Raw genomic sequence first — 6,000 nt, 5'->3', positions numbered from 1 at the left:
CTGATTATCTGTGCTGACAGAACATCATAAATGCGCGTGCACTGTACTTAATATGTAATCTTGAGCTGGACGTTGACGTCTAAAGAATCTGGATGGCCGAGTGGAGTATCGTAAGGCGTATGTGTTAGGTGTAAGTCTCACGATAGGCCTTTTATTTTCTGTGCAAAGTCTTGTGTTTTATGATTCTCGAAAAATAGCCTGAGTTCAGATCCTTCTCCTGATATAGCTTATTTCCATGGCACTTTTTTTAGCAGGACGATTAGAGTAATAATGCGTACTTGAAACATCAGCCGCTTTGGTGGCATTTAGTAATAATCCTCCTGCTTGTGTCAACAAATGGAGAAAATTACAATTTTCAATAATAATATCTCAGATATCACGGAATTTTCGGAACCAATCGTGCCTTGATTAATCTTTTGCATCCAATTTTGTTTATACTATATATGGCAGTGATCTCCCATTTATAAGTCAAAAATGGCTATTTCGTAAGGCTGGCTGAAATTTAAGAGATTTTCTATGACGTGATATTCTACTGTCCTCTCTCGCCGGCAGGATTCGAAAAAAATCTAGGAATAACTTCGCGCGGCAAAAAAACTTGCACTGGGTATGGTGTTATCCGTTTATTCACAAGATGTAGATCAGAGGGGAAAAACAATTTTTGTCGCCTGAAATTGGCGTTAATGCTTAAAATTAACAAATTGCGTTCACTGTAAAAGCACACAAAATTAAGCCCCTGAAAACGATTCCACTATGCAGCGAATGTACCCAGCGACAACACCCGAATTTTATATCGTAGGAGCTGTTAAACAATCTGGGTATTTGTAAATAATATATTTTGTTTATTTTTTGTGCAAATTTCTACAGTAGTTTTTCATCTACATCCATACAATACCCCGCAAGCTGCCGAAATGGCGTGTGTTGTTGGGACACCACCGGTAAAATGGAATGCAATTTCATGCAGAATAAATTAAAACATGCTAATGCACACCCGCACAGGCGATATTCGTGAAATACTTATTTTAACTTACAAACATGCTAATGCATGCACAAGCAACTAATATACGCAAGCACATGCATCTACGAATTCAATAGACGTGTACGCAGCTTTTAATCTTAGATTCGCTTATAATTGAATCTTTTACTATTTTTTCTATGAATTCGATTTTTTAATGTTATGATTCCTGATTGTCTGAGGAAATAACGAGTACTGTACTGGAGTCTTTCTTCTTTATCTTATTTTTGTGATCTAACCTACCTAAATAGTGTGGGGCCGTTATGATTTCCTTTGTGTCACAGTGGCACTCGTGGGTTTTGAGTCTTGTTCAAAGTCTCGCCTTCTCTCTTCGCGTCACAAGCGGCTCCCAGCTTAATTCATCTAAAAAGGCCTGACACGCTAGCCTTCTTATCGTGACAACTTTTGACGAATTTAGCTGATTTTCTTTGAACGTTATCTTATTATTTTATGAAATATTTCTCCCAAGGATCCCAAATACTTGCGGCGTAGTCCAAATGGGGCCTAACTAAAGAGAAATAACACCCCTCTTTAACTTTCGCACTTCATTTCCCCACCACCCATTAAATGAAGCCGAGCTTCTTTAAGGCGGTCCTGCATATTCTCTTGATATGTTCACTCGATGAAAGACGTGGTGATAGGACCAGCCCCAAATATTCAACATATTCTGCCGTAGTTAGCATTGGACCCTCTATTATATAGTATGATGTATGTCCTGCTCATCACTTCTGTTTTCCCACAATTTAAAAACTGCTTATTTGCTTGTATTCAGTACTAATCCCTATTTCTTACTCCAATCCAATATTTTGTCCAAATATCTAAGAGATTAGCCTACAAGATGCTCTTTGGAGTAGACAGAGGTATGACTCACAAACTAAATGACTACGACACTGTGTTTGAATTATAATACAGAATTTATAAAACATACAATTAATTCCCTGACCATTGGGCATTTGAAAAACACGATATGGCTCACGATATTTGTCTTCCGGAAAGGCACTGTTCGGGTTCATCCGACTACCAGGCGCTCCTGACACGCGCCAGTATTGGAAATAACGCACATTTAAATGAGCTTAAAATATCATTCTATCTATAGCTGTGATTTATAAAAGTAATATATTTCCTCTCTAAGAAGGCAAAGTAAAGAGTGTCGTAATTAATTTAGTTTAAATTAAATACTCAAAGCGGTAACTGTATAGATTTATTTTGGTAAGCGACGCATAAAATTTGTTATTAGTGTGAGGTTCTATTTAATTATGTTTCACACAACTCCTGCATCGAGATTGCGAATCCTTACCAAGTCATGTCACTGATGTCCGAATACCTTGTTTCGATGAATGTGCCTGACAAATGTTGGTTTCTCCAACGGTGCATCTCACCGGAAACAAAGACAGGCAATTGGTTTTAACCATTGCTTTTTTCTTTCACCTCATCCGGATCTTTAGCTGAAATGCTGAGTTTTTATCTCCCATTCTCAAATTTTATGGCGTATGTACACCGAGAGGCATAGAATGAGTTTAAAGATTGAAAAATGTGATCGTAAATGCTGAGACAACACAACGCCAGATCCGGTTTCAATTTGTAGCCAGGATGGCCGAGCGGTCTAAGGCGCCAGACTCAAGATTGCTCTTATTTGCCAAAAACAAGTACGAGGGTCATCCGGAAAGTAGTACCCGTTCGTGCCGCATGAAGTGCTGACGACGCGAGTAGCCGCTGGACAAGGTCAGATAGCTTCAGTGGCTTGTCTGCCTTCTCTGAGCCAAGTTGCGTGACGCTAGCATTGCCTGTGTTGTTTCTGTGATTGTTTACAATGTTTAAAAAAATTGAGAACGCCGCCAGTTGTGAAGTGAGGGCAGTGATTAAATTCCTCAATGCAAGAAACGTTCGCCCATGTGATATTCATCGCCAATTAAAGGAGGTGTATGGAGACAATGTAATGGACGAGTCGTCTGTTCGGCGGTGGTGTCGCAACTTCAACATGGGGAGGGGGAACACACACGACGATGAGCGTTCGGGGAGACCGTCTGTCATTACAGACCAACTGGTGAGCTCAGTTGACGAATTCGTGAGGAACGATCGGCGCGTCACAATTGATGACATCTGTGAGCATTTTCCCAATGTTTCTCGAACAATTGTTCATGAAATTGTTAAACACCATCTGCATTATGCGAAAATTTGTGCAAGATGGGTCCCTCGCGTATCTCAATGAGCTGGCGGCGAAGGACTATGCAGCAGGAATACAGAAACTTGTCACACGTTATGACAAATGCCTTAATTTGCTTGGAGATTATGTTGAGAAGTAGTTTAAAGTATCCTCTTTCAAATAAAATTTTTTATGTTTGTTAATATTTACTTTTGTGTCTTTATTTCACGAACGGGTACTACTTTCCGGATGACCCTCGTACTTGTGAATTCTGGTCCTCGTAAGAGGGCGTGGGTTCGAATCCCATTTCTGACAAAACTTTTTCAAACAATTCTTTTGAGTAGCAGAATGTGAGAAGTAGTATTAATTGATGCGATAAACTAATAATGTTAAGAAAAGAGACTTCAGCATTTGTCTACTTTATTTATCTGACAATTAATTCTTACATTTTAGACTTGTAGATTATCTGTTCTTCTTCAAGAAAACAGGAACATTTTGGAACTTCTCAAAAGAAGGATTTGTTCTGCATCTTTTAATGGAACATGGTGAATGATGTTTTGATGAACAGTATGGTTCCGTTGCATTCGATATTTTATTTATTTAAATGTAGAAAATGAATCTCCATGTCTAAAATGTAAAATTGCCCGATAAATAAAGTAAACATAAATGCTGAAGCCTATTTTCTTAATATTATTAGTTTCTCGAATCAATAAATTTACTCTCATTCAGCTGCGTATAAGAATTGTTTGCCAAAATTTTGTCAGAAGTGGGATTCGAACCCACGCCCTCTTACGAGGACCAGAATTCACAAGCACTTGCTTTTGGCAAGTAAGAGCAATCTTGAGCCTGGCGCCTTAGACCGCTCGGCCATCCTGACATGTGTTCGGCAATAGTTCGGCCCTAGCGTACGTATTGTAAGTGAACAAGGGCATTCGGTGTTCTGTTGACTCTTTAATATTCATGATCCCAATTTTCGATCTTTAATTTCATTCTATGCATTTTAGTGCACATATCCCGTAAAATGTGAGAATGAAGGATTACCACTCAACCTGTCTGCTAAAGATCAGTATAGCGCGAAATAGAAAAGCAATGTTTAAAACTGATGATCTTGGTTTTTTCCAGTCATGTGTGTCGTTGCAGAGTCTAACATTTGAAATTAACATTGATCGCAACAAGACATTCGGACATCAATAATATCTATATAATTATTGCTTTTTTAGAATTCGCATCGCAGAGGCAGGAGTGGTGTAATAAATAATACAATGGAATCACGCATTTTATATGGCATTTTATGCATCACGCAAGGAAAGAAATATTACTAGAACGATTATAAGTGTTTTCCTTATAGCTATCAATTCTTAAAAATGGTCACCCGAAGTAATCCGAATTCAGGGTTACGCGGTCACCTAAATTATGTTTACTCTCCCTTTGGCCTTAATACTAATGAAACGCTTTGCCCTGAATTTATTATTGTGATTTATAATAAATATTAATGTAAAATATTGTATAAATATTCCATCAGTTAATAATACCACACATACATTTTAAATTTAATTATTTCTCTACATGAAAATTTCCACATTACTTATTGAGATTAGGATTTTTTACTTCGAAGAATAGTAGTCGCCTCAGTTCTTCAATATTATTAAGGTCCAATGAACCGTATTTTTGTTTTCGTTTTTGGAGTGCGTGGATATCGAATGCCAACCCCCACCACCCCCTCAGTAAGTGAATTTCCCGGCGTGTGGTGTGTTGCGTATATACAGGGGCGGGATTTAACATGCATTTTGAAATCGTTATCTTTCACTCCTTTGAACTCCATCGCTCGAAAGCCGTTTGCCGTAGCATTGAATGGAATAAGTATAGCGCGCCATTAGAGGACTCCTGGGGTAATGTTACAATCACCAAAGTCTAATCGTATTTCGGTTTAAAATATCAATTTTATTTATTAGCCATAAATTTTAATGATTAATAAAGCGTTCTCAAATTTTTAATGAATCAAAAAATACAATTTAACCATTAGGGAATAAACAAAATGGATTTGAATGATCAAAAACTCTCTAAGATCTCGATAAATTAATTTAAATTTATATTACAGTCGGAGTCATAATGTAATTATATTACATTTCATATGGTATCACTATTTTGATTGCAGTTCTAATAACTTGAGATAAAAGCAAAGACTATAATTTTGTATATAACGGAAGGAAATGATTGAAATTTAAGTTAATAGAATAATTTTAAGACTGTATTTTTCCTGTGTTATCATACAATAGTTGAGATACAATTAACAAATATTCAAGTATTATCGTAAAATAGTCAAGAATGTCATGTGTTAATGAATACAGTATCCGTAGAAACACACAGTATTACTCAGGAGAGTAGGGATCAGAAGAAAGTTCGCAATTAATGCACCTTTTTATATTTTATCACATTCCTAATTACGGTTGGCAGTACCTATTTTAAATGATAATTTTAATGTATTTCAACTATAATGTGAATTGAACCATTTCCAGTTTTCCAATTTTGTGAGCCCTCAAGAGCCGCAATAATAATATATTGGCCATGCGTACACCCAACTTCCTGTGCTGAAATATACACACCGACATTAAAAGGCATAATTTTTACTGAACTAATTCTGGAAAGAGCCTCTGTGGCCCGTGCACTATTATAAGAATAATATGAAATACCTTAAAAATCATCTAAAACATTGATCATTTCTTTAACTTAAATAAATAGGGAAGATTCTTGCCTCACCTTCTCTCTCTCTCTGCGTACTCTGGAACGAAAGGCGTAAATAGAGGACTTAATGCTAAACAAGAACTCTTTTGAACGAAGACTTTCG

General features: G+C 36.9%; 1 non-coding gene across 1 annotated transcript; it reads right to left on the bottom strand.

The window, feature by feature from the left end:
* Window positions 1-3,913: 3,913 nt before the first annotated feature.
* On the bottom strand, window positions 3,914-4,032 carry TRNAL-CAA (transfer RNA leucine (anticodon CAA)). Its single transcript has 2 exons — window positions 3,995-4,032; window positions 3,914-3,959 (listed from the first exon to the last, which is right to left on the bottom strand). It is a non-coding gene; the product is annotated as a tRNA-Leu (tRNA).
* Window positions 4,033-6,000: the final 1,968 nt, after the last annotated feature.

This window comes from Hetaerina americana, unplaced genomic scaffold (assembly GCF_022747635.1).
Source record: "Hetaerina americana unplaced genomic scaffold, ioHetAmer1.1.p SCAF_7, whole genome shotgun sequence".
In the NCBI taxonomy this organism is placed as follows: domain Eukaryota; kingdom Metazoa; phylum Arthropoda; class Insecta; order Odonata; family Calopterygidae; genus Hetaerina; species Hetaerina americana.
The sequence above is the reverse complement of the archived record's forward strand: the minus strand, read 5'-3'. Positions and strand labels throughout refer to the sequence as shown.